Raw genomic sequence first — 8,413 nt, 5'->3', positions numbered from 1 at the left:
AAAAAGAGACAAGTGATAATTTACCAATATTAGAAATGAAAATGGAGACATCACAAGACTCTACTCAAATTAAAAAAGATAAAAGGGTATAATATGAACAATTCTACAATATATTTGACAACTCAGATAAAATGGATTAAGTACTTGAAAGACTTAGAAATGTTACCATAGGCAGAAGAGAGGGGGGAGGAAAGGAAGAAGGAAGTGCAGGAAACAAAGGAAGAGATGAGATAATTCTTAAGAAAAGGTGCAGCTACAGCTAATTGTTATAGATTGTAATACTATTAGCATTGTAGGCAGGGAGAAATCGCCACCCCGGGTGTCACCCTGACAGTTCCTACAAAGGAATCCCTTCTCCTACAAGGGAATCCCTCCTCCGGACTGAAAGAAAGGAGTGGTCAGCAAAGATCCACCTAGGAACACTTGAAACACCATCTCTGAATATTTCGTGCCCTCATTCAAATATAATTCTAAATTTGTTTGTTCTTCAGGGCAGTTGCTCTCCTTCTGGGCTTGTGCACTCCTGCATTTTGGGAGTAAGTTCTCTTTCTTTCTTTTAAGAAATCCTCTTTTTGTTCAGTTTGCTTGGCTTTGTTTGCATGGCTTAATTTGATATGGCCTGGAATTCCTCCCTGTGACGTTGATCAAGAACCCCTGTTCTCTGGTAACAAAAAGATATTCCATTACTGCCATTCCTGTTACCAGAGAGTTGGCTTTTCTTGGTGCGGTCTCCAGATTCTTGGCGTCTCCAGCAAACAATTGAACAAGGTAAAGTAGTGAAAAAGCAGTTTATTAGAAGAGATAGCACACTTCAAGGAAATAGAAGCAGATCCAAGCAGTATAGAATGGCTCAATGGCATTATTAGGAGCAAAAGAAGGGGCTCAAAGGCAAAAATGGTCCAGGGGCTCAAGGTGGAACAAAGGAAGAGGCTCAAAAGGCAAAAAGGCCCAAAGGGCCAAGGGCCCAGGCTCAAAAAAAGGCCTGACTGGTGAGGACTTTTTTATCCTTTTTTCTCTAGAATGGGCTGTTCCTTTCTGGGCATGGGACCACTTGATTGACAAGAGGCTATTACCTCATGTTTTTAGACTGCACAGGTGAGAGTGGCTGGTTTAATCTAGTTGGGTATTCTGTACTCATTTGTTCCTCATAACGGTAGATAATTACAATGGAAAGGGGAAATTTTGGACAGAGAGGGGAAATCTTCCAAGCGGTAATGTAGAGAGCCGATGTCTATCTCTAACTGCCTGTCTTGTTTTTCCCTTGAGAGATTGATCCCATAAAATCTCTATGTGAAGTTGAGGGAAAGGAGGTCCGTTCTTCTGTATCTGCTTCCTGCTGGTCAGGGGCAAAGAGCTGTCCCTACCTATTGGGGGATTCATGGAACTCTCACCCTATCTGATCTCAGATGAGAGGAAGGGTCTCGAGGTTCTCCTGGAAGACCGTGTTGGACTGGCAATCTTGCCGGAGTATCCTCTGTATCCCCAAGGCCCCTCAATGAGGAAAAATAGATTTTAATTAATAAACCCGTTAGCTCTACAGAGCCTGTGGCCATTCAACCAGTCATTCAGGTGGCATCAATTGTCCAGGAGCTGGGCCCAGAATGGGTTGGAAAGAACATTAGGCTTCAATGATTACACTCAACAAGTATACTGGCCTGGGGGTGGGGGCGGGGGGGTTCCGGAATGGCTTGGGGGATGTTGGGAAGTCAAAGGTTTTAAATAGTTATGTGAAGCAGAGGTGAGAGGCATTCTGTGATTCAGGCTAGGAGCAATTTTTCGTCTAGGATTCAGAAACTGATTAGAAGAGTATTCAAAGCTAGGGGCTAAGGAGCTAAGAAACTAGGGAAAGGGAGACTTAAAATTTCTATAGTGAGGGGCTCTCCCATATCATTCCCATAATTAAACCTCCTACTGAGGATGGAAAAGGGGCCACAGGTTAAAACTGACAGGGTCAGGAGACTGAAAATAACCACATAAGATGGCATGAACATAAACAACATTCATAACTAAGGTGGGCCATGGCGAGAAGTCACATCTTTAGCCTGAAGCTTCCTTCATAAAGTCAATCTTCTCCTTAAGTGAGTCTGTCTATTGTCTTTTTGCACCTAAGATGCCATCCTTGGAATGTCAGTAATCCTTTTTTTCAGACCAGAGCAGGAAACTATAGAATATTATTCTTGTCCCTTGATTAACATCTGTAGGGACAGAGCCAGGCGAGCAGTTTCCAGGCTCTCAGCCTCATGTGGAAAGGTGCTGGCTCAGGTAGTAGATGGCCATCAGCTGTTACTGGTTAGCCATTAGCCACTAATATAACTGCCGTGGCTAAGCTAGCAAGTGCGGATTGCGGTTAGCGAGGGGTTGGTTGGTTGGCAGGCAAGCAGGCAGGCAGGCAGGCAGGCAGGCAGGCAGGCAAGCAGGCAAGCAAGCAGATGGTGGATTGCAGTTAGAAAGTGGGGTTGGTTGGTTGGCAGAGAAGTGGACGGAAGGTTGTAGATCGTGTGGATCCTGTTTCCTGTGTCTCCAACCCAGCCACCAGTGAGAATATAGTGGTATGACTCCCCTACCTATGGCTCCGTGGGTGTTCCTTTTTGGCCTCACCATATCCTGCGTTCTTATGTGGGGAGTGGGAGCTGAGACCCCACATGACACCCTGCATGACAAGAGTCAATAAGAATGAGTATGGGAGGTAATAGCAATGAATCTAAAGATTAACTGATGAGTTAAGAGTCAATAAGAATTAGTGTGGGAGTGGGCAAGAATAGGGTTAAAGATTAATCATTTAAGCTCCTAGTTCCCAGACACCTATGAACTGACAAACACCATAGACAAACGCCAGGACAATTTTTGGAAGAAGCCAAACAATTCTCAGAAGGAGCCCACTGCAACTGTAAACAACTACAAGATAACTAGCCCCCTGAATCTGGCATAAAGAAAAATAAAAAATAAAACCCCTACCTCCCTTAACCTAGGGGCAGCTGTCCTCTTCAGACACTCCCAGGGGCGTTCTTTCTCTGCCCAACCTTCAATAAAAAACTTTTTTTTACCTTCTTGCTTTTCTGAGTGTGGATGCTTTCACCTTTTGTGAACGACCAGGGGTTAATTCTACACCAGTACACTGAGGATTTATAGTTTGCTGGTGAGGGAGTTACGTATTCATTTGGCAGGAAAAGCTGTGCATGCTCTTCCACTTAGGCATGACCTCCTAAGATGGGTGAAGGTCTGTTGACTCAGATGATTATTTTGCTCCAGGCCACCTCTTGTGATCTGTTGTAAAAACAGATACGTGGCTGGAGGCAGGTAATCAAAGCTAGTTAAGAACTTTTTCTGTAGGGACTATGGACTCCCTCCCACGCCTCCTCCTTCTCCTACATTTTCTAACTTCTACCTAACAAGCCAAGAATGTTTTTGGCCCAGGGCTTGAGTCTCCACTCCAGGGGATTCACCCTGCCAGAATCAAACCCAGTTCAAACATGGATGGGGGGAGGTTTTTTCCACAACAACAATTCTCTGACACCAGCTGGGTTTCCTATTAATTCAACTCAAGTCTGACACATCTACCCAGAAATAGCATCAGATCCTGCAGGTTAAGAGTACATTCTCACAAGACTCTTCTCTCCCCGTAGACCCCTCCCAGCAGATGCCAGCTACAAGTCCACGTTATCACCTGTGCTTCTAACCAACTAGCTACAAATCAGAGGTTCCCACAACTGCCTCCTTGGGTTTGATTATTTTTCTAGAGCATCTCACAGAACTCACAGAAACATTTTACTTACTAGATCACTGTCCTGATTGCTCGCTCATGGGTTGTGAAAGATTTCACAAGGTAAAAAGGAATAGGAGTTAGAAAGTTTATTTAAGAAGAGGAAAACTGGCAGAGGAGTTGCCGGGGGAGAGTCTAGGCGTGGGGACAGAGCCAGGAGTGCAGTTTCCAGGCTCTCGCCCTCACATGGAAAAGTGCTCACTCAGGTAGTAAACGGCCATCAACTGTGATTGGATGGCCATCAGCTGTGGCTAGTTGGCCATCAGCTGTAACCAGTGAACTATTGGCCACTAATATAACTGCCATGGCTATGCTAGCAGAGCAAGTGGGGGCTAGCAGGAGGATGGTGGCTGAGCCTGCAAGAGCAGTATCATGCAGGGTCTCTGGTCCCGCTCCTCACATAAGAATGCAGGATATGGTGAGGCCAAAAAGGAACACCCACGGAGCCATACATAGGGGAGTCATACCACTATATTCTTGCTGGGGGCTGGGTTGGAGACACAGGAAGCAAGAGCCACACTATCCGCAACCTGCCGTCCACTTCTCTTTCTCAACCCACCTCACTTGCTAGCTGCAATCCACCATGCTAACGGCAATCCGCTCTTGCTAGCTCAGCCACCATCTTCTTGCTAGCCTCCTTTTGCTGCTAGTGTATCCACGGCAGTTATATTAGTGGCCAATGGCTCACTGGTTACAGCCGACGGGCAACTAGCCACAGCTGATGGCCATCCAATCACAGTTGATGGCCATTTATTACCTGAACCAGCACCTTTCCATGTGAGGCCGAGAGCCTGGAAACTACTCCTGGCTCTGTCCCCACAAGTGGATTGCAGTTAGCACGGCGGATTGCAGCTAGCAAGTGAGGTTGGTTGGCAGAGAGAAGTGGACAGCAGGTTGCAGATAGTGTGGCTCCTACTTCCTGTGTCTCCAACCCAGCCACCAGCGAGACTATAGTGGTATGACTCCCCTATCTATGGCTTCATGGGTGTTCCTTTTTGGCCTCACCATGTCCTGCGTTCTTATGTGGGGAGCGGAAGCTGAGACCCAGCATGACACCCTGCATGACACTAGGGTAGACAGCTGCCCTGAGTTTCTATTTAGCTGGGGTTTCATATTCTCCAACCAGGATGCAAACTGTTTTGGCCTGTGGTAGAATCTACTGTTGCATTCGGTTTTGTCTGTTGGGGTGGGGGAAGTTGCCGTTAACCTTCTTATTGCCACCTTTGCATATGAAGTCTGACAATTAAGTCCACGAACTTGTTGCAACGATGTTGCTAACTTTTTTGATGTCAGAGGAAGTATTTATTATGAATTTGTACCAACTGGACAAACAGTTACCCAAATTTACTATTTGGAAATGCTGAAAAGGATGCATGAAAAAGTTAGACGAAAACGACCTGAACTTTTCACCAATTCATGACTCTTGCATCACGACAATGCACCAGCTCACACGGCACTGTCTCTGAGGGAGTTTTTAACCAGTAAACAACTAACTGTATTGGAACACTCTCCCTACTCAGCTGATCTGGCCCACAATGACTTCTTTCTTTACCCAAAGATAAAGGAAATATTGAAAGGAAGACATTTTGATGACATTCAGGACATTTTGATACAAGGACAGCGCTGATGGCCATTTCAGAAGAAGAGTTCCAAAATTGCTTCGAAGGGTGGGCTATGTGCTGGCATCGGTGCATAGCTTCCCAATGGGATGACTTCAAAGGTGACTGTAGTGATATTCAGCAATGAGGTATGTAGCACTTTTTCTAGGATGATGTCGTGCGGGAGACCCTGCTCGCTGTGCCATTTGTCGTGCAGGGTGGCCTGCGGGGTCTCTGCTCCCGCTCCCCACATAAGAACGCAGGATATGGTGAGGCCAAAAAGGAACACCCACGGAGCCATAGGTAGGGAAGTCATACTACTATATTCTCGCTGGCGGCTGGGTTGGAGACACAGGAAACAGGAGCCACACAATTCTCAACCCTCACTGCACCGCTTGCAGGCTCAGCCACCATCTTCCTGCTAGCCCCCTTTCTGTTTCTGCTAGCCTCGCCACGGCAGTTATATTAGTGGCCAATGGCTCACTGGTTACAGCTGACGGCCAACTAGCCACAGCTGATGGCCATTTGATCACAGTCGATGGCCATTTACTACCTGAGCCAGCACCTTTCTATGTGAGGCCGAGAGCCTGGAAACTGCTTTTTGGGGCTCTGTCCCCACAGATGAGTTCATGAACTTAATTGTCTGACCTCATATTTTGTCTGGTATAAGTATTGCTACCTCAGCTTTTTGTTTGTTTGTTTGTGTCCATTTTCATGAAATATCTTTTTCCCATCCCTTTACTTTCAGTCTGTGTGTGCCTTTTGATTTGAAGTGAATCTGTTGTAGGCAGCATATGGAAGGGTCTTGTTTTCTTATCCATTCAGCCACTCTATCTTTTGATTGGAGCATTTAATCCATTTACATTGGAAGTAATTTTTGATAGATATGTAGTTACTATCATTTTATTATTTATATTTTGAACTTTGTTTTTATTTCAATCTAAAAGAAGTCCTTCTAAGATTCCTTGTAATACTGGTTTGGTGGTGATGAACTCCTTCACCTTTGCCTTGTCTGGGAAGCTCTTTATCAGGCCTTCGATTATAAATGATAGCTTTGCTGGGTAGAGTAATCTTGGTTGTAGGTCCTTGCTTTTCATCACTTTGACTATTTCCTGCCAACCCCCTCTGGCCTGTGATTAGTTTTCTAACAGCACTTTCATAGACTTTGTGAAGTATTTCTATTCGAAACTTGAAATTTCACTCTACAGCCAATTGGATAGGCAAGGTTGGTAAGGAGGAATATCTGAGCGAGGGCTAATTTTGTAAGTGGTCATTCATCATGAATATTTTTTATCTTAACACATGCTTGTGAGTTTGGGGATTCAGAAAATAAGTATGTTGACCTTAGTTATTTATTACATATTACTGCATTACCATTACCTCAAAACTCTGTGACTTAGATAATAAACATTATCTCACACAGTTTCTGAGAGTCAGGTGGTTCTAGCTCAGGTCTCTCAGGAGGTTTCAGTCAAGATGTTGGTTGGGGCTGCGTCTGCTGAAGTCTTGATTGGGGCTGAAGGGATCTGTTTCTAAGATGGCTCCCTCACTGGCAATTGGCTGGATGCCTCAGTTTCTTACTTGTTTGTGGCAGGAGGACTTGGTTCCTTGCCATATGGACCTCTCCACAGAGTTTCTTGGTTGTCCTTATGATATGGCAGCTGACTTCTCTCAGAAAAGCAGAGAAAGAGAGAGAGAGACAGAGAGACAGAGAGAGACAGAGAGAGAGAGAACAATGTCTGTTAGGACCTAACTTCAGAAGTCACATACCATCACTTCTGTCATATTCTATTGGATTATAGACCAACCTCAAGACAATTTGGGAGAAGACTATGCAAAGGCATGAATACCATGAGGTAGGAGTCACTGGGGGGTGTTCCAATGACTAGCTACCACTGTATGCCCTCTGGTCCCCAATGATTTATGTTCCACCCACCTGCAAAATACCCCCTCTCTAGGCACCCCAAACTTTAATCCCATTTTAGCATCAGCTTGAAGTCCAGAATTTTATTATCTAAAACAGGTCCAATATGGATGAGATTTCTCAAGTGCAGTTCCTTAAGTACAGCTATTCCCTAAGTACACATTTGAGTGAAATTCCTCTCCTTCTGAAGACCTGTAAACTAAAGAGAAACCATCTGCTCCCTCCTCCCAACATGCAATGCTGGAACAGGCAGAGGATAGCTGTTATAGATATTCTTTTTTTTTTTTTTTTATAACTAGGGGAGAGCATGAACGCAGTCACTCACTACCACAAATTATGCAGTCGAGTTTCCCACATTTGGGGAAATTGCAGGGGTCAGCACATCTGGAGTGCAATGGATAAGCCTTGCCCTGGGAAAACCACCTTCGTTATCATGGTATCTCCCTTGCCAGGTAAGTATAGAGATATTCTTATTAAAAAGGAATAAGAATGGCCTGGGTTTTACCTCTCAAGTTCACAAATGCATCATAATCTAACCTCACTGAAACTACTTTTACTACCTTCACCGATATTACTGTGAATGACTTTTGGGTGTCTTCCTAACTCTTCAACCACACTTTTGGTCCATAAGAAAATTATTAGGCTTGTACCATTTCTGCAGATGATGAGTTTTATCCACTACATCTTGATCTTTTTGAATTTAATTTACAAAAGAAAACCTGAACTTCAGTTTGGGATTTCCCTTATAGCCACACTTGATTACAGTCAATGCTTTTATGATAGCATTTATAGCCTTGAGTTTTGTTCAAGATTAAAAATTGGAGCAGAGCAGAGCAGCTGCAGGAGATGCCTGACATTTTGCTCTGAGGAGTAGCCAGAGGAATGATGGAGCAGGCCAGGGACTGTTTACACTTGAGATGGACTACAGAACAGAAGGTATGAAAGGTGGAAGTCAAAGTGAAATGTAAGACAGCCTCACTGAGCAACCAAGAGTGTCAACTACACCTGAGGCAATCTTAGCAGCAGCAATGATCTAAGGAGGATTTCCAGGTGGAAACGAGGCAGGCATTCTTAGCTGAGACACTGAGAAGTGGTGAAAGCAGTCTTGGAACATTCCAGCTAACAGTGTAA

At 44.6% G+C, this 8,413-nt stretch overlaps 1 non-coding gene and 1 pseudogene across 1 annotated transcript; one reads left to right on the top strand and one right to left on the bottom strand.

Moving 5' to 3' along the window:
- The first annotated feature begins 7,158 nt into the window (after window positions 1–7,158).
- On the top strand, window positions 7,159–8,413 carry LOC117012868 (SNRPN upstream reading frame protein-like; annotated as a pseudogene).
- LOC117014115 (U1 spliceosomal RNA) lies at window positions 7,579–7,742 on the bottom strand. Its single transcript, XR_004421421.1, has one exon. It is a non-coding gene; the product is annotated as a U1 spliceosomal RNA (small nuclear RNA).

This window comes from Rhinolophus ferrumequinum, chromosome 21 (assembly GCF_004115265.2).
Source record: "Rhinolophus ferrumequinum isolate MPI-CBG mRhiFer1 chromosome 21, mRhiFer1_v1.p, whole genome shotgun sequence".
NCBI classification, from domain to species: Eukaryota; Metazoa; Chordata; class Mammalia; order Chiroptera; family Rhinolophidae; genus Rhinolophus; species Rhinolophus ferrumequinum.
This window is presented reverse-complemented; position numbering and strand designations above follow the sequence as displayed.